The 21,062-nt window shown below is 40.5% G+C and overlaps 1 protein-coding gene across 1 annotated transcript in view; it reads right to left on the bottom strand.

Moving 5' to 3' along the window:
* rgs8 (regulator of G protein signaling 8) overlaps window positions 1-5,674 on the bottom strand; it is a 36,727-nt gene extending 31,053 nt beyond the window's left edge. The window contains exon 1 of the mRNA XM_033622724.2: window positions 5,536-5,674. The gene's annotated coding sequence lies outside the window, so the exon portion shown is untranslated. The remainder of the gene's footprint in view (window positions 1-5,535) is intronic.
* Window positions 5,675-21,062: the final 15,388 nt, after the last annotated feature.

The following is a 21,062-nucleotide window of genomic DNA, read 5'->3' as shown; positions in this document are numbered from 1 at the left end:
AGCAGGTAGTATAGCCCGTTGCTGTGGGAGTTGGCGAGAGTGGTAAGAGTCAGCAAAAAATGTGCTGTAAATCCAAGACAATAAGGCAATGAGACAACAGTAAGTCAATGAAATATTCTGTCATGAGGTTGGCTGCAAAGTCAGGTGATTTGTTCTTCTTATTATTGGTCATGAGAGACATTAAAGAATTATTTGATTCATTGATAATAATAATTTTAATTATAATTATATAATAATATTTAGCTGAATTAATAAACTAAAACTAACCACAAGCAATGGCAAAATGTCCAGCTTTAATTGAGCGCAGTATGCTTTAAAATCCAATAAGCCCCCTTACAGCCACTGTCACATTATGACATGCCTCTTGAAAAAACCTGTTATCCATATTTGCTTTCACCTCAGACAAATCCCAAAACTGACTGTGCTTGTATCTCTTTCCACTCTCACTCACCTCACAGGTAACAGGAGGGCAAACAAGGCTGAGCAATGTTTGGCCAAGCATTTGACTCAGAGCTATGTCAGATTACACTCAAGTAAATCTGCCTGTTTCTGACTGGACAGATTTATTAAAATCACATGCATGCCAGGGGTGCCCGGGATGATAAGAACACTGCACTGACTTGCAGTAGCCTTTAGAGAACATTTTGCTTGGTGATAAAATTAGAGCTTGTCCGGGACTGTAGGCTATATCCAAACATGATGGGATGTGACTGGACTGACTGGGCTTTTTATGGCCATGCTGAATTTCTTGTTTAGGGTAGTGTTGGGATAAAAAGAGTAAGAATTAATAGCTGACAAGTTATTCAGGATTTGGGGCTGTAGTTGGGTTTTGCTAATGAGCTCTAACCATCCAGTGCAATCTGGAGCAGAAATATACATGCAAATCTTAGATTTTTGATCTTGCATCAAAGTTTACAGAACGGTGATGAAGTTATATTAAGGTGCATGAGGACTGGAAGTAATTTATCAATTCCATGGCTGACTGAAGAAAAGCAAAATGGCTGTCATGTGTTTGAAAACATTCTAGATATTTGCAGTGATTTAGCACATCCAACCAGTCACCCTCACCACCCCGTGTAACAAACTCTGTGATGCAGGTTGTTTTGTTCCGTTCAGCTTTAATTTTACTGTTCAGTGCTTTAGACGGAGTGCACATCTCCCATGTCTCCAGCCTTTAGCCACTTATGTAATCAGTGTGTTCCAGGTATTTGCAGAAAGCTGTTCCACACGTTGGCCTGACGCTCTGTCTACTGCCTCTCATGAAGAATTTGAAACTGTGTTGTCATACAGTATGCATGTAGCAAGGACTTGGGACACTTGCTCATGCTTGAATCAAAACATGTAGTGACAATACTGCTTTACACAGTGAGAGTGGAACAAAAGAAAGGCTACATGTTTGTACAAGTTACCTCCAGTGGTATCTTACCATCTTGGATTTTTAATATGTGCATCTGAAGTTTTTGCTGCTACCTGAATATAATTAAAGTTAATGGAATTTTGTTTTTGGTGCCCACAGCTTCAAAAATTTAAAATTTTTGAAAGGGGTCTTATTATGTTTATTTTCAGGTTCATACTTGTATTCAAGGTTCCTACTAGAACATGTTTACATTTTTTGATGTTCGAAAAGCACTTTATTCTTCCCATACAGTCTGTGCTGGAGCACCTGAATTCATCCTCTGTCTAAAACGCTCCTTTTAAGTGCCTGTCTCTTTAAGTCCCCCTCCTGAAAAAGCACAGTCTGCACTGATTGGTCAGCATCTCCAGGTCACCTGCGCTCTTGGCAACTTTGCACCATCTTTGCAGCCAGAGGAATGACTATAATGGAGTGTACATTCTCTACTGTGAAAAATCACTAATATAGCTTTTAAACCAAAATATTCACAACCTGACATGTTCCAGCATGAAACATGATCTGAAATCAGGGAGAAATTAAAAAACATCGGCAACCAAGATTACTGGTTTCCCGGACGTTAGCATGTAGCTACATGTAGCAGCACACTTGCAGCTGGAGAATGATTGTAAATGGAATATAGCAACACTTTCTACTGTGAAAAATCACTAATAAAAGCATCCAAACCAAATTCTTCACAACCAAACATGTTCCAGGAATAGAATCCAAAATCAGAGAGAATTTAATGGAACTGGTAACCAAGATTACATGGTTTCCTGTTAGCATGAGGCTACATGTAGCAGTGTAGGCTACATGTAGCAGTGTAGGCTACATTTGCAGTAATGAGCCTGGAGCATATGACCATAAAGAAAACTGTCATGAACAAAAATTTGGCATAGCACATCTCTGCAAACAATTGATGCAATACATTTGTGTGTTTCATATGCATTATATCAGCATTTCTGACATGATGTAGTTCAGATTACATTTATACGAGCTGAGTTTTTCTATCAGGAGAAGATGGGGATGGTGAATGGTGGAAACTTCGGTGAGCAGTTAACAGGCAGCAAACAGCAGAAGGCCACTGTTTGAGGCCTGCCATGTTTTTAACAACAATTTAACATTTCCAATTGTGATTAAGGTCGGCATACAGTACAGGCCAAAAGTTTGGACACACCTTCTCATTCAATGCGTTTTCTTTATTTTCATGACTATTTACATTGTAGATTCTCACTGAAGGCATCAAAACTATGAATGAACACATGTGGAGTTATGTACTTAACAAAAAAAGGTGAAATAACTGAAAACATGTTTTATATTCTAGTTTCTTCAAAATAGCCACCCTTTGCTCTGATTACTGCTTTGCACACTCTTGGCATTCTCTCGATGAGTTTCAAGAGGTAGTCACCTGAAATGGTTTTCCAACAGTCTTGAAGGAGTTCCCAGAGGTGTTTAGCACTTGCTGGCCCCTTTGCCTTCACTCTGCGGTCCAGCTCACCCCAAACCATCTGGATTGGGTTCAGGTCCGGTGACTGTGGAGGCCAGGTCATCTGCCGCAGCACTCCATCACTCTCCTTCTTGGTCAAATAGCCCTTACACAGCCTGGAGGTGTGTTTGGGGTCATTGTCCTGTTGAAAAATAAATGATCGTCCAACTAAACGCAAACCGGATGGGATGGCATGTCGCTGCAGGATGCTGTGGTAGCCATGCTGGTTCAGTGTGCCTTCAATTTTGAATAAATCCCCAACAGTGTCACCAGCAAAACACCCCCACACCATCACACCTCCTCCTCCATGCTTCACAGTGGGAACCAGGCATGTGGAATCCATCCGTTCACCTTTTCTGCGTCTCACAAAGACACGGCGGTTGGAACCAAAGATCTCAAATTTGGACTCATCAGACCAAAGCACAGATTTCCACTGGTCTAATGTCCATTCCTTGTGTTTCTTGGCCCAAACAAATCTCTTCTGCTTGTTGCCTCTCCTTAGCAGTGGTTTCCTAGCAGCTATTTGACCATGAAGGCCTGATTCGCGCAGTCTCCTCTTAACAGTTGTTCTAGAGATGGGTCTGCTGCTAGAACTCTGTGTGGCATTCATCTGGTCTCTGATCTGAGCTGCTGTTAAACTTCGGATTTCTGAGGCTGGTGACTCGGATGAACTTATCCTCAGAAGCAGAGGTGACTCTTGGTCTTCCTTTCCTGGGTCGGTCCTCATGTGTGCCAGTTTCGTTGTAGCGCTTGATGGTTTTTGCGACTCCACTTGGGGACACATTTAAAGTTTTTGCAATTTTCCGGACTGACTGACCTTCATTTCTTAAAGTAATGATGGCCACTCGTTTTTCTTTAGTTAGCTGATTGGTTCTTGCCATAATATGAATTTTAACAGTTGTCCAATAGGGCTGTCGGCTGTGTATTAACCTGACTTCTGCACAACACAACTGATGGTCCCAACCCCATTGATAAAGCAAGAAATTCCACTAATTAACCCTGATAAGGCACACCTGTGAAGTGGAAACCATTTCAGGTGACTACCTCTTGAAGCTCATGGAGAGAATGCCAAGAGTGTGCAAAGCAGTAATCAGAGCAAAGGGTGGCTATTTTGAAGAAACTAGAATATAAAACATGTTTTCAGTTATTTCACCTTTTTTTGTTAAGTACATAACTCCACGTGTTCATTCATAGTTTTGATGCCTTCAGTGAGAATCTACAATGTAAATAGTCATGAAAATAAAGAAAACGCATTGAATGAGAAGGTGTGTCCAAACTTTTGGCCTGTACTGTATTTCTAGCAGTGTTTGTGGCACCGATAACTGGGTATTTTTTGAGGTGATGTTTGCACATTTTTGGCGGTGGTTGTGGCGGCAAAAACTAGGTATTTTTTAAGGCAACGTCGGCACATTTCCAGCGGTGGTTGTGGCGACAACACCAGGATATTTTAAGATAAAATACAATGTTTTCCTAACCACATCCAAGCATTTCTTGTGCCTAAATCTAGTCACATGTTAAAAATTGAATGTAAAGAAACGTAACATTTCAACATATTTGTTACATATGAAACAGAAAAATGTAACATCTGTGGTTTGCAGAAATGTATACCAACACTTGTTCTGGCAAATGGGTTGAAACAAGCAAACTACTCACTATGCATCTTCATACTGTCTGCAAAACGTTTACTGTAAGTATATTTTATTTGTTTTTCTTACAATATCTGCTCCTGCTAAGTTGATGATTTTGTGCTGATTTTATTATTATGTTTAGGGAAATCAAACTACTTGGCTAAAGGAATGTAACAAGACATGTTGGTAGGAAAAAGCTTACTTACTGTCTTGTATGAGTTGGTGTGAAGATCAATACCACTCTTATGTTTGTATGGTACATAAGAAGCAATCATTAGTTGCTGCCTAGCTTAGTTTAGCACAAAGACTGGCAGTAGGGGGAAACATCTAGCTTGGCCCTGTTCAGAGGAAGCAAATTCCTCCTAACAGTACCTCTAATGCTCACTAATTAATATGAGATATGATAAGTGTCATGGTCAATGACATGCAAAGGTAGGGCATGTAGTGGAAGGGTTCACAAGTGAAACTTCTGAGTGTTATGGAAGGGCTGAATGCACCTCAGCCTGAGGTAGAACTTGTGTGGGCTTCAAAGCCTAATACTCCATCTTTGATAGCTCTGATGAGTGACATTTACTGGACTGAAAAGCCCTCAGAGCTTTCAGCATCAAGGGAGGGAAGGTGGGAGGGTGTGAACTGATTTTCAATAGTGCTCACAGGAAATGGGATTGAAAGCATGCGTGAATAAGCAATCAGTTGGAGAGAAATTTGGACATGCAGCCACACACAGTGTATACAAACACCCATAGCATTAGCTGGTTAATAGGTAATAGGAGACCACTCTTGAATGCAGCTTGCATTTCTCCCCTGCAATAGTTTGATTACTGTTTTTCAATACTAGCCACATAGACGGCAGATCACTTCATCAACAGTGTTTTCACTGATGTCACATTAAGCCTCCATTCAAAGCAGCAGATAATAATCAGCCCCATGGACCATTTAGAATGACAAAGATGCACATAATGCCTAGAGCCGTGTCCACAGAAGAATTACATAACACTTTGTCATCCAATAAATAATTATGGATCCTTTACCTTGAGTCTGATGTGTGCGAGAGATGCTGGACTCTTTCTCCCCTTCTTATTTATCACTGCCTATCCCCAACGTGTGTTTTGGCAGAACGCAGCCTCCTTCTAGCCAATGCTGGTGTGTATTTGTATGAATCTGTACAGCTCGGAACTGAAGATATCTTGTGTTACTGATGCCAGCGAGTGGGAGCTACACGCGGCATGCTCATTGGTGTGAAATCGAGGGGGGAGAGAGCAGCCGAGATGGAAAGAGGGAGAGGCAGAGGGGGTGGAATCAGAGAGAGACGGAGGGGGAAGAGAAGCTTTGTTTGCACAGGGAAATCTCCAAGGACAACATGAGCACATCTGTGAGGTGGAGAAGGGCTGTTCAGGGATGCTGTGGTTGAAGAGATGGGAACATAAATGTGTAGGGCAGGAGGGGTGCAGGAGGGGCGCAGGAGGTGGATGTAGAGGTCTGGAATAAGGCTGTTGAAGGTTTGAGTTGTGGAGAGAGATTCATCTTTAACCCTCTAAACAGAACCAAAATCATCTGGCACATTTGCTTTTATTTTGTGCTGAAAGAATAAGTAGATTAACCCAATGACATTAATTTTTGACTTTCTCCAGCTTTATCCTTTAAAAAAAAAAATTCACACTGTGAATTGGGGGTTTTCCACTCTTACATAGACATGGCAAGCAGAACTTGACGGTCAGTTTTCAGTTTTATGATATTATGTAAAGTAAATTAGTAATGCAAAGGTTAACTGATAGGTGTATTAGCTTATGTAAATAACAGCGGAAGAGGAAAAAGACAAAGACAAAAAGAAGAAACTGGAGGGATGGGACTAGAGGGGTGCAAGTATTACACATATTATCGTATTACAGTAAAATACTGTGCATTTTACTTCCTTGAAGCGCAGACCACAGCAGATTCACTACCATGTGTGCATCTGTGCAAAGCAAGAGGTTATGTAACACAGCATCTACAGTACACGTGCAAACTACCACTCAGACATTAACATGAAAATAACATGCAGGCTTACGTTCTTTCCTGCAGTCACCAGCATGCGAATAGTTTCTCTCACGGTTTCCCCCATCTGTCTTAATGTTAAGTGATATCGTAAATATTACATACACACAAAGCACACAGGGATTGCAATTGCACCTTCATTTGTTTATACTGTAAAACATATGGAAGATGATATGCGACAAGCATTAGAGGGCATCGAATGAAGACAGAGTGCAGAACATTTATCTTATTGCAATCTGAGGAGGAAGATATGATCTGCAAGGAGCTGAGAGTGTGGAGGAGGAGGCGGCCTGGCAGAGGACAGATAATTCTTGCCACTGAAAAGACAACCAAGTGTTACATAAAATCGCGCACACACACACATGCAAGCAAGCACACACGCACATACACACACAACCAAGTAAAAGCACTGCCTACACACACATGTTCTAAGTCTCTGTCCGGTGTCTCTCTCCTCCTCAATTTTAGACATGCACACACACAGTTACACAATTTTAAGGGCTGGGGTGGTGGTAAAAAAACAAACAAAAACGATTTAACAGCTTGAGCAATTAACACCATTATTCTATCTGGAAAGTAGATCAAAGACTGAGTGAAAAAACATTCTACAGAAAGAAACACAATGTTAAATGAATTTGGAACAAAATCTAAAGGAAATGAAATAATAAAGACAGGCTCCAAAATTTGCTGAAATACAGTCTGTCTTTTAATCATGGCTGTAGTAATAACAAGAACGGTCATTGAGCAATATCATTACATTATTTATGTACTTGTACCCACAGTCCTTCTACGGGATATGCATTTGCATGCATAAGCTATATGTGCATATGCAGGTTCTAAGTAGTTTCTCTTCATCTCTGCACAGCTGGTCGATAGATGTGTAAAGTGGGCGCAAACATCAGTTTTAGGAAGTCACAGCAAATTTCAGATGCTGTTGGACAATTCAAAAATCACTTTGTACTGAGGCCTTAACAGGGGTGTGTGATGTAAACCCAGAGAGAGCAGAGTTAGTGTGCTTACTTTAGTTTATATTTTTTTAAGATACTTTTTGGGGCATTTTTTGCCTTTAATGGACAGGACAGCTAAGCATGAAGGGGGAGACAGAGGGAGTGACATGCAGCAAAGGGCCACAGGCTGGAGCCGAACCCGGGCCGCTGCAACAACAGCCTTATACTGTACATGGGGCGCCTGCTCTATCCACTAAGTCACCGACACCCCAGTGTGCTTATTTTCTTGCTGTGCTGGCAATGGTTAAAGAATTGTACTCCAATAGAAACTGTAACCCACTTACCACTTTCAGCACAAACTGACTACACTACACTACATATCAAGAATTTAAGAGTACACATGTTCTCCAAAGGAGCCTTACAGGCCCTGAGCATCCATTGTGCACTTGACTAGCCCGAGCAAAAACTGTTGAAGAACTTAAGTACCTAAGATTGTTAAATATAAATATATATAATTTGAATTTAAATGTCAAAACAAGCAATTTGAAACTCTTAGAAGAGGGGTGTGTGTGAAAAGATCGGATTCAAGATAAGAATTGAAGCCCAGACATAACCCAGTAGTTATTAAATGTGGGATTTTCACTTTGGCAAATTTGCCTGTACTGTATATTCTCGCAGATTTCTAAATGAGTAAATATGTACAGTCTCTGTGTGTTCTGACTAGGGATGTCCCGATCCAATATTCAGATCGGTATTGGCCGCCGATATTAGCAAAAAACATGCATCGGCATCGGAAAAAATGCCGATCCAAGAACTCCAGTTTTTCATGGAGTCTGATCCAGGTTTTCCGGCCAGCCCAGTGCTCCATGAGTCAAGCAGTCCATTCCAGTGATCCGCTCCAGCACTTACTATCAATCCACCAGGCCAGCATGCAGACACACAGGACACAGCAGCACCAGGCTGGCACTGACACTACTAAAATAACTGAAAAGGAAAGGCTGCATTGTTTGTTAAATGCCAACAATGTCTTGTGGTGTTAATCTATTTTTTATTTATTAGGGGGCCAAAGCACAAGTGTGTGGAGTCTTGCTGCTATTTTAATTTCAATGTTAGACATTTTAAAGATTTCTTGTGTTGATTTATTTTCTATTTAGAAAATAAATCAACACAAAGCAGCCAAAGCAAACCAGCTATATTTTTTATTTAATGTTAATGTTCAAGTTTAAAGTTTGTTTATTCAACCCTGTTAACAATAAACAGGTCAGTTTCTCATACCAACTGTTGTGGATCATTCTAACTAACCCGATAGTTGTTCTTGTTAGAGTAACATTGCTTGATCAAACCTTTTCTAACATGACTGACAACAAAATAAGTGAATATGTATAATACGCGCTTGGATCGGATCGGAAGTGAAAAAGCTGGATCGGGACATCCCTAGTTCTGACACTTAAATTTAGGCTGGACAAACCGCTCAGAGGTATATAACACATCAAAGAAACTTCATAGCCAATACCCACAATAGTTGTTTGGCAAAGAGCTCATGAAAGCAAATGCTGTCTGAAGAAAAGAGTGAAAACATTTGGTGCAAATCAAGTCAGGAGAAACACAGCTGTAAGAGACCATGGCTTCTTCATTAAGTCTCCTTTTCCAGCTGCACCTGGCAATTATAACAAATGTGTCTTCGAAATCACCCATTACAGTGTACACACACAAAAAAAAAGCTGGGAGAAGTAACTGTGCTCACATATGAGCTCTTGAAATTATACTTTGTAAAGTTTTTTTCTGTCATCCTGCAGGGAGCAGAAACTATGTGTGATTCAGAGCCCTTTTCAAAAGCGAGGAAGCAAGTCACAAAGGGAGAGTGATGAAAAATGCTCGCCCACGTAGTTGACCAAGGATGTGTGACCTTCATGACGCTGCAGCTGTTTGTATCGTAGGTTTCTCAGTCAGACATCGTCTTTGTCTCTCTCACTCTCTCTGGATGACTAATTGGAAATCCTCTACCGGTACACGTCCTTACTTAATAAAGTAATTAGTCTATCACATTGTCTGATATACACAGTCTGCCAGCTCTGTGGGGCATTTTACACATTTCAAATGCCACTTCTTACGATCTGAAAGCTATTAAAAGGAACATCCTGCTTCCTGTTGATCAGCCACACCATAACTGTATGAAATGTTAGACATGTTGGCAGGATGTCTATCGGTCTGTTAGTCAGTCCATCACTTTGGTCCTGATTAAACTATTGGATGGATGCCATGGAATTTCAGACTGACAGTCCTGGATTCCAGAGAATGGCACCTAATGACCTAATGATTTTTCCTCTAGCGTCACCATCAGGTCAAACCTTAATATGAACAGCTCTTTGGTTTATATTCAAAAACCTGCAAAATCCCATCAGCTTCACTTGCACTTTTTTTTTTAGTGTCAATTAGCAGATATTAGTATGCTAACAAATAACCAAAGATGGTGAACATGGTAAAAATTATACTAGCCAAACAATGCAAGTTAATTGTCGTTGCCCTCTCTTTCCCCCCTTCACACTTCAATCTGTCCTGTCATTAAAGGCAAAAGGCCCCAAAAATAATAATAATAAATAAATATATTTATGCTTTTGTTCAATGTCTGAGCCCCATTTCCTCCCAGGGTGCACCACTGTACGCAGAAAGCAAGCATAGTGTCAGTAAAATAAGCTCAATAACAGAGCACCTCAGCTAGAAACATATGATTGGTTAATGTCTCACTGCCGTTACTGAAGCATAAAAAAATTAAGGCCAGCTCAACTTTGATTTGTAGCAAGTCACGCCTGTCAGCAGTGACAAGTATAGCATGTCATTTTGTAGCTTTATGTCACGGGCTTCCATTAAAAATGACTTGTAGCCTGTTGCTTGTAATGTGAACACAGCTCTTGGTGTGTTGTTCACTATACTTACAGTAAGAACAGCCAAAAGTTTACAGTGCCATAGATTCTAACGACCTAGTGATGGCATATTTTCAAATATTGTCCTTTTTGTGTCCCTCAACCACATTCCCAAAAAATCTATTTTTGTGTTTTACCAACTCTATTTTAGGTAATTCATATAAAAGGAACCGCAAACATCAATTCAAATCAATATGATCTAACTATTTCATAATTTCATCTGCAGTCCCTGAGCTGATGTTATGTATTTCATGAAACTGTCATGCTGTTGGTCCAAATGCTTATAATTCATAGGCTTCTAAAAATAAAATTTTGTTTATTCAGCTTGGACAGCTAAGATTGGTTCTTTCTGGAAGGTTATATATTTTGTGAGTTCCAAAAATATACTGTGGCCTTTTTGACAACATCAAATTTCCAGCGCCAATCACAGACTAGTGTCTGGTATATTGATTGGATACTAATTTTGGTGTCAAATCCCCTGCATCTATTTTCCAGCGTTTCCCATTATCTTCATTATAATGGCTTACACAATAAAGCCATTTTGGCTTACACAAGGAGGAGGCTTACAGAACTGCCCAAATAGGTTCAGGGATGTAATAAGACCCCTGGTAAACCTGGACATTCCAAAATTACTGTGCCCCGGTCTAAATACATGTTGCGTCTGTCTCCATGATTATCTCAGGCTATCAGATTTAATTTCACAGCTTCCATATTAATCTTTCTCTCCTACTCACATTGTGTTTTGCACAGATGACCTTCATGTAAACCCTCAGAGTATCCTAAAATAATATAGATTAGTTAAATTTCTCACTTAGTGAGAAATTCAAACTTGCATTGCCGGTTAAAGCTGCTAAAGATCTGCACTCAGGTTTATGATCAGTTCAACATTTATCAGAGAGATTAAGATAGTACATCGGAGACATTTTTCTGTGCTTTCCAATCTCTTCTATCTTAAAATTTTAAATTTTACCACTATTGAGGTAGCAAGCAGAGCTGTGGCTGACTCTTAAAGGTTCATGAAGACACTTTAAAGGGGAACTAATGTTTTTTTCAACCTGGGCCCTATTTTCAGATCTACTTTTGTCTAAATGAGTGATAGGATGTTTAAGATTTGACATTTCTCCAGTACGAAGCTAGGGCTGCCCTGCCTGCAGCCCGTGAGCGCGCGCTATATTACATAATACGGCACTCAGACAGCATCAAACAACGTCAAAAATGCATCCACTAAAAGTGCATTTTTTCCACACAGATAGGCTCGGATTGTTAGTATAATTATCTGACAACATAACGGAAAGGAGAAATCAAGCGTAGCGTTAGTTCTGGCAGGCCACGACGTCAAGCTCTAAATTAGCCTTTAACGGCAAGCAAGCAATCCTCAATCAGCTGATGGCTCAGCTGACTGCCCCTTTGCTCCTATTGGAAAATTGCATTCAGAGCGCGCTATTTAAACAGCTCTAGCCTGGCCCCTTTTGCTGCTTCCTCTGCTGGTAATCGCAACCCACCTCCACCCCAGCTCCTCCTGTCATGCCGTTTTCTCTGCTCTATCTGGGTTTCTTTTGCTGCTGCGCTCCCTGCTATAGCCGTTCATGATGGCTCATGAAGGGCAGGAAGGTGTGCTCTTCCTGCCTCAGGCTTTCCACGCAAGCGCGTGGAAGAGCAGGGGGTCCCAGATCCTCCTGCTATGCGGGTCTGAACTTTATTGTATTCATTTGCTTGCTCTGCTCTGTCTGGGTTTTCTTTTGCTGCTGCGCCCCCTGCTCCAGCTGTTCATGATGGCTCATGAAGGGCAGGAAGGTGTGCTCTTCCTGCCTCAGGCTTTCTACGCAAGCGCGCAGAAAGCAGGGGGTCCCAGAACAGAACCATACCGCCAAATGTAATATAACTTGTGCAAGTAAATAAAGATTATTTTTGACAAAGTGGTCCTGACTGAAATGCAATTTTGAGCAACAAGAGGCAGAATAGGAAGACAACAAAAATGTCTGCATTAAAATGTACATTTTACATCAGTTGAGGCTTGAACTCACGACCTTTGACATCAAGGAGCATCTTTTATCTCTCTGAATTGCAGCCCCCAACCTGTAGCCATTTCTCTCTCTCTCTCTCTCTTTCTCTGTGTGTGTGTGTTTTCATCTCTCTCGTGTCTAGACCAAACTGAACAAATATTTATAGACGGACAAGCAACATCATAATTAAACAGGCTTTTATTTTTTAAATTTATTTTATTTTGAAAATTGGCCGGATTCTCTCGTCTTTTCTGTGTCTGACTTCCTGTTTGGTACGATCCGCTCTATCCAGCTTAACAGAAGCGCTCGCAGCTCGCGTGAAAAATAGACCAGACACCAAACTGAAGCACTGCAGTGCGCGAGCCTCTGTGGGCGCTCCGCTTTGCTCAGCGGCCTGTGTGGACAGTCAGTCAGATAGGTTAACATGGGCGCCGATTGAAAACTGCCTCCGCTGCTGGGCGCTGCGCTTCGAATATTCCTGCGCCGGAAATCCAGCACCATGCCGGAGAACTTCAAGCCCTGTAATATAGCGCGCACTCACGGGCTGCAGGCAGGTCAGCCCTAGCTCTGTACTGGAGAAATGTCAAATATTGAATATCCTATCACTCATTTAGACAAAAGTAGATCGGAAAATAGGGAACAGGTTGAAAAAAACATTAGTTCTCTTTTAATGTCATTGTGTTCTCTGTTAGCATACCACTTGGGGCACCGAGTCCAATGTCACAAAAAACACTTGACTGTGTCAGGCTGTCACAGTTGTAGTTGTAGCAGTAAAAAATTAAGGATGACATCCATAGAGAGACTGATACACAAGTAAAGGTTTGGGGAGATGGAGGCTACACACAGTACATGATGAAACAGATGGGACAAACATCATCCATGCCCTCCTGCAGAGAGCATAGGGGGATATGACTTTAGAGGGCAGAGGGTGAAAGAGGGAGAGATAGCTAAGTGTTCCAAATCCTGCCATATTTTGCGATTAGTTTGGATGGAACCCTAAGCCCAGATGGATCATATGTAAAGCAGAAACACCCGTGTCAAAGCCCCCTTCCTTCTGCTTGCCTCATGCACCAGTGTATGTGTTAGCCCACGTGCCTGCCATGTGATATTGACAAATAACCTCACCAAACGGTCAGGCCTGTTATAGAAGGTCACATGCCCAGATTAGGGGAACTCTGTGTTAGTGTCATGCCGTGACATTACATGGTGAGAAGAGGGAAGACCCATGTGTCAAATAAGGCAGGAAGCAGTGGTTGACTAATGCAAGTGAGCATGCCCACACATTGTCCAATCACCTTTTGATCCAGGGGTGAGAAGACTGGGGGGCTTCCCCCTACAACACCAGCGGGTAGGATCTGGTAACAGGTGTTTGTCATGGGTGGGTAAGTCGATAGAGATTGAATCACTCAAGCTCTGTCCAGAATTAGAAATAGTTAGCAGCACAGAAGTAACACTTTCTCCCTAGATTCTGGTCGAAGCAGTACAGGCAACTTTCAGTGCACTGCTCTGCAGAGATGAGTGATGAAAGGTAATAGAGCCTGTAGCAAGGCTCCACCTGTGTTCATAGAACTAGTGTCACAATAGGAAACTTAAGTGACATGCACAGGTAATTGCTTAAGTTGCCTATAAGCCCCAGCCCATGTGCTCTCTTTGGCTGAGTTGCACCTCTGCTGGATAAAGACCATTTTAATTTTGCTGTTGTGAAAAAAAAAAAAAAGCCTGGCAAGCAACGTGACAGAACATGACACAAAGAGATACCATATGAGCCCTGTCACGTGACAGTAAGTAGTAAGTCTTTTCATGTTGTGAAAATGATAAATGATGAATGGATTAACCGTCGAGATGTCCTGTAAATGACAGTCTCCACATATGCTTCTGAACAATGTGTCATGTACGCATCACGTTGCACAATATTGCCTTATATTATGTAATCCCATGAACCAATTTTAGCTACATACCTAGCTTGCTATTGTATAGGCAGCAGACAGCATGCAAGACAGAGACAGCAGAGACAGAAAGAGCTGAGGGAGGAAGTTTACAGAGTTGGATTTAGACTTTAGGCAGGTGAACAGAAATGTCAAGCAACCATTTCCTACATAATTAATGGGAAGTAGGCCTATTTTCTCAGAGGCAAAGGTGAAAGTAGGCGAATCACTAAGTTAAACTGAATAATTCAATCAATAATTAATACGCAGTATATTAAGTCTGTGCATCATATTGTAAATGAGTTTCATCTTTAACATAATGTTAAAGAAAATGTTGTTTTGTGGGGGGCTAATCCCAAAAACTGATCAATAAAATACTTCAAATAGCTACAGAGAAATATGGGATGATAAGGCCAGAAAGTATGTTCATGAAATCCTGTATGACATATTGTAATATAGCTTATTACTGAGATAATGGAAAGTGACGCAAGCACAATATTGGCATAATTTTGAGGAATTAATTCAGGTGTGGACACTTGACAGAGCGTTAACAAAAAGCAATGGTCTATTTTCAAATTAACCTGGTTTACTTTGGACATGGACAAGCAGGTAGGAACGGGTGGAGAAAAGTGTCGGGTGTGATGTGTGATAGAAGAGTATCAACAAGATTAAAAGGAAAGGTGCACAAGACAGTGGTGAGACCAGTGATGTTGTTTGGTTTAGAGACAGTGGCACTGAGGAAAAGACAGGAGGCAGAACTGGAGGTAGCAGAGATAAAGATGTTGAGGTTCTCTTTGGGAGTGACGAGGATGGATAGGATCAGGAATGAGTGCATCGGAGGGACAGCTCATGTTAGATGTTTTGGAGATAAAGTGTTGGAGATAAAGTGAGGCCAGACTGAGATGGTTTGGACATGTTCAGAGGAGGGATAGTGAATATATCGGTAGAAGGATGCTGAGGTTGGAACTGCCAGGCAAGAGGCCTAGAGGAAGACCAATGAGGAGATTTATGGATGAAGCTAAAGAGTCGGTTGGTGTGAGAGAAGAGGATGCAGAGGATAGGGTTAGATGGAGGCAGATGACTTTGGACATGGGCTTTATGTTAACTTACACTAACAGTGTACAATTATTATTAATCTTACTGACCTTTAAAATGTAAAACAATTTACAAATTTAAACTGATTTGTGGTTGTTGAGGGAGGTGCCCTTTTTTCAGGTTATAGCCACAGTCCCTCAAAATGTCTGTGCACATCCCTGCTAACCTTAGGTTTCCAGGATTGCTATATATTGCTGTCTTCAACACACTGCCCTGTTGTGAGGGATTTTCTTGGCTACACAGTATGAAAAAGCAAATAGAGAATGCTGCCTGTGTGTTTAAGTCTGTTTGTATAGTCTGCATCAACTAGCTTATACACTATATAAATGCAGCCCATTTAACTCATTCCCCAAAAGCGCTGCCAGTCCTTTTGAGGAATCTATATATGTCTGACACTTGGCTAATGTGATTTTATTACATAGTTTTTAAATAAAAAGGTAGATTTTAATAAGGTTATGAAGTAATTCATCAAAGACAGATACGTCAGATCAAACACAGCAGAAAGTCAGCTGGTTGATGTAATATTTGTTGATGTAATATTTTCACAGAGTGCTCAGCGGGAGTGACATGAGACAAGCTTCAACAATAAAATCATAAATAACAAGGACCACACCTGTACTCTACAGGTAATGTTGTAGTGTTGACTCAAAGCTCTATTGAGGGAAACCCCTGGCTGTCAGTACTGACCGTACGTGTAAATGTAAACACATAGAAAAGGAAGTTGCCTGAACTTCTGGAATGCCCCTTTGTTGAGCAGCGCTGAAGAACCTGTGGCGGCCCTGCATGGCAGTTACTCAAACGAACACTTGGGAAATTAACAGAATTACTGTTCGTTAGTCTGTTATCTCAAATAGTAAATAGCTAAATAAAGTAGAACAATCCCACAGCATCTAACAAGTATGAAGAAGAGGCAGTCTGGCAGCAGAAATACTGTCTGTATAACAGGTTGGTGTGGGAGGTACAATAGAAAATTCTACAAACTGATATCTCTTGCAGGACTATGTCTAAGAACCAGTGATCACACGGTTATGGAACGGAAACAGTTCTTCCGACGTGAAACATTTGGTGTTATAATTCATGATTAAGTGAAAGCCAGAAAGAAAACCTATTAAATAAGAGGGAATGTCAGGTGGCTGCTAACTTGATAGTGTTAGAATTGAGCCAACTCAAGTTTAACTTGAATCAAATAAGCGCTCGCTCTTATGCATTTTAAAAAATCTAGAATGTTTTTTTTTTTCCTTCTAATTACTTTATGTGCACCCCCAGCTAATTTATTTTCTTTTCAGACATTATTAAAAACAATTCTATTGTGGCAGGTAAATTTTTTAATGCATGCAAACATGCAAACCAGAGACAATAAAACAATTTTGTGCGATGCAATATTATAAATATAGAGGCATCTTTCCTAAAAAAAAAGTCACTTTTTCATTAAAGCCAAAACAGCCTTGATATGTTGCTGTTAGTAGTACAACACTGATTAATTGCGACTCTTTTTCTCCCAGTTATTACTGTAAAGTTCTGATGACTATCTGAACTTCACCATGTGACTAGTTGCACACACACACTATACTCCTATTAAAAAAAATCTACTGCATGATGTTTTCAGTAATAACAGTTATTAGATGAAACCATTATCAGGCTGCACATAATCTGTGTGATGATCCACGAGGATTTTAATGAGGGTGTGTAGACTCATGCGTCAGCCAAAGTATTATGATATGAAGGTCATTAATTGTGTCTATCTTTAGCACTTCTGCCACTATTTTAATTAATGTACCCCAAGTGAGCAGCACATTGCTTTCTATTCTCTCAGAGGTGAGGGGATGATGATATGACTTAAGCAAACTTCAGTAAGATGTATAGCTGCTGTTTATTTGCTGAGCAGCTGATAGTGTGATACTAAGCAGATGGTTGCAGGAACCCGTTTCCTTGTTTCCTCTTACAACACTGTCCAGTCAGTGTATTCATCTGACGGAAAGACTGATGACCACACTTGAATAAACTCAACACACCCTTTTGTGAAAGCTTGACTTCACATGAATAATCATCTGTTCCTTGAAGTGCTCCTCAAGAAAGCATTAGCTGTTGACAGAGTTATCGTATAATTCAAGAGTCTTATGAATTCTCATCCTAAACTCCGTCTGACAGCAGTAGCAGAGCAGTTGTTGTGTTTTTCAAATTTCAGTTAACTCGACTTCAGATCACTTCCACGAAGTGATTCTCACAGGAACACACCTTATCCCAACAGGACTTTTTCATAGAAGACATTTTGACCTGTCGCAGTAGGAAAAGCACAAGTGTGAAAAATGAAATTAATAATGACTGAACTTCAGTTTCAGAGTCCTGGTATTGTGCATGCTGGCTAACTGTAACACAGTCATTCCTTACTGAGACAACAGAAATTAACATAAACAAATAAATAATCACAACAGCTATTGTTAATGTTATAAATAACACCTGAGCTTTTCCCATTATGACAAGTCAAAATGTCTGTCTAATGTCTTAAAGGGCCAGTTCACAGCAAACTCACTTACAACTCGTGGTATCTAATTAGCCCTTCCTAAGTCCCACCCCTTTTCACTCCGTGCTACAATAACACTTGAAAAGCTTGGAACACAGCAGAACCGTGGTTTACTTTCCCCTTTCCTCTTATACCCGTTTTCCACCAAAACTTGCACATGTATGTTTTTATTTAAACACGGGAAAACTCACTAAATATAAGCAACATACTGCTTCACCATTGCCAATAAACTAAAGCTGTGTACACAGCTCTGCAGTAGAGTAGCACCTTTTTTTTTAAAAAAAAGTGGTCTGTCATGTTCAACATCATGGACAGGCCAGAAAACAGGTTGGTAAACAGTAGGGGGCAGTGTGGAGGCCAGTGAAATTATTACAGTGGTTACGTCCTTTTATAAATCTCTTGTTTTTTTCAGTCTCTTTCAAACTCCATGTAGACTAATTTGGAACAATGTTTGAGTGCTGCTTAGACGGAGACAGACGGTATTTTGTGGCGGTGCATTATTGCATCTCACAGGTAGGCTAAAGGGCTAGAATAAGTGCATTCATTTGGATGTTCTATTTCCATCACTGCTGCTTGAAGCCAGGGCTGATGACTACTGACTACTCTGACTACTGCAGAGTTATTTAACCTTGGTGTGAATGCCAACTGTAACCTTTCCCTCTACATACAAAAGCAAGATGTTAGCAGGTGTTAGCAAGTATTCTGCGTAGTGGCAAAGGGACTTAATACTTAGAAAACCTAAAATTGAAGATGGTCCAAAGATGTGGCTGGGGGACTGTCACAGTCTTCACAGACAGGTTACATTTTCTTAAGTTAGCTACTGTTGGCAAACGCTACTAAATTCTTTGGCTACCGAACATATAGCTACATCAAATAGAGTTAGCTGAATGCCAGACATCAGCCAGGTTCTCTTCCTCCTTGTTGCTGTGGTAATATTAAAGAGATTTGCAAAAGGACAGACACTGGTAGGCAGGGGCGCCGCCAGGAATTTTGGGCCCTATGAAAAAAACTCACATTAACTTTTCAATCAAAATAAATTAAGATCATCAACTCAAAATAATGAAAACAGCATATTTTTGATACCAATAAATGAAAAACACGAAATCCTACAGAACACTGACCCAAATTACCTACACTTCTGTATCATCACCACCACTACATTACATACATTAAATACATGTTTTTGTTTTGTTTTGTGTGTGTGTGTGTGTGTGTGTGTGTGTGTGTGTGCAAGCTGCTCAAATAAATTGCCCTTCATGGGAATAATGAAGAGCCACCCACTCTACCCTCACCAACTGTCTGAGTGAACTTCAATCATGGATGCAAGCCAACTTCCTCAAACTCAACTGTGACAAATCTGAAATAATACTCATCGGCCCAAAATCCTTCTCTACAGCAACACAAAACTTCACCCTCAGCATTGACAACACCACCCTCTCTCCCTCCCCATTCATCCGCAAATCCATCCACCTTCAAATCACTCCTCAAAACCCACCTTTTCAAATCCGCCTTTAACCTTTAACATTAGCTTTGCGTTCTCGGTTCCTCATGTGCCCTCCTTTTCTTTGCTTTGCACTATACTTTTGCACCTTGTTGTTTTATATTGTCCTTGTCTTCTGTTTATGTCTTTGCACTTACATGTATGTACTTCTTTTCTTTGGTTTTAAATGTAAAGCCTCTTTGAGAGCTGTAAAAGTGCTGTATAAATAAAATGTATTATTATTATTATCATTATTATTATTATTATTATATCTGTATCTATAGATGTCATTTAACGGCCATAATTCAATCGAAATGAAAGCATCTAACTGGATTATTTTAATATTGCCTGTAACTTTAATATAGGCTGAGTTAGGCTACTTCATGTTTCCAACTGTCCAGCATCCAGTACAGACAGATGTAGGCTGTTTTTGTTTCATAATAATCATTATGTGGAAAAATAATTTGTTTGAATTTCTGTCATTAAAAATTATTTCGTTTTCTTTTTTGTAATGGTAAAAAAGAGCAAGAGAGACATTGCCACAGACTCCCTGCAATGATGCTAACTGGCATGTCATTCAACACAGTGTTGCTCACCTTCTTCACTGGGACGGGGAGGGGTAAAGTTATGCGGGGACAGGGCTGCTGCTTCTGACTCATCTGTTGTTGAGTCTGGTAAAAGGGGCAGGGACAACTGGTTTAATATAAATATCTTGCTAAACATTTACCTGCACTGATTAAATGTAGGTTAAAAAGGAGTTAAGTGTAGGCTAACACTAGTCTGTAGCTAGCTTATTTCACTATGGACATTAAGCTAACAGGTTCATTTCTACCACTCACAGACTATAGGCTACCCACCTTTCTTGGAGACAAACTGGGTCACACAATGACACCCTTTCTTTTGCCTCTCCTCTCTTTCCTTTCTCTCTTTCCTTTTGTGAAAACCAGATTTTCTTTTAGTACCAGGTGGCATGATGATAACTGTAGCGCTCTAGCGCAACTGCTGACTGCTACTAGGCACCAGTCAGTGTGCTAAGGCAGGACCAAACCATTTCATGCAGATACAGGGGGGTGGTCAGTCAATATGGATGTTTACTTTTTGGTCAATGCGTATATTTAACTCTTACTGCCAAAAACAAGTAAAAACAAAGAGATCATTAATTGTATTACTATATCTGAAAAAAAAATTCTTAATGATGATGGTGTAATAATTTTGTATTACTTTTAACTATTTTTTGAGCCCCTGACTTGGACCTGTCCTAACTTTTCTCCCCTATATCACTGCTGGTAGGTTGCTAACATCCTTTTCACATGACTTAGCCAGATCAAGGCCAACATCCCTTTGTTTATATTATGTCTTTAAGGCTACATGCCACCCTGAAGTAACTTTCTTATCTTTCTACAATTAAGAGAAACTAATGTTAGGTCAGCACCATGGTCTGTATTCAGCAGTAAATACACAGAGTACTTTACTGATCCCATAAGGAGAAAAGGCGGCACATACCCAGCAATGTAGTAGCAATGTTGACCGATAGTCTCGTCCTCCTTGGTCTCTGCTCCCCCCTTCTATGTTGAGAGTGAAAGCCTGATTTTGTGTCATTTTGCCTTGTCCATAACAGTAAACATTGTGAAT

This window comes from Epinephelus lanceolatus, chromosome 6, assembly GCF_041903045.1.
Source record: "Epinephelus lanceolatus isolate andai-2023 chromosome 6, ASM4190304v1, whole genome shotgun sequence".
Classification (NCBI taxonomy): Eukaryota; Metazoa; Chordata; class Actinopteri; order Perciformes; family Serranidae; genus Epinephelus; species Epinephelus lanceolatus.
Note: the sequence above shows the minus strand (reverse complement) of the source record. Positions and strands in the feature narration are given on the sequence as shown.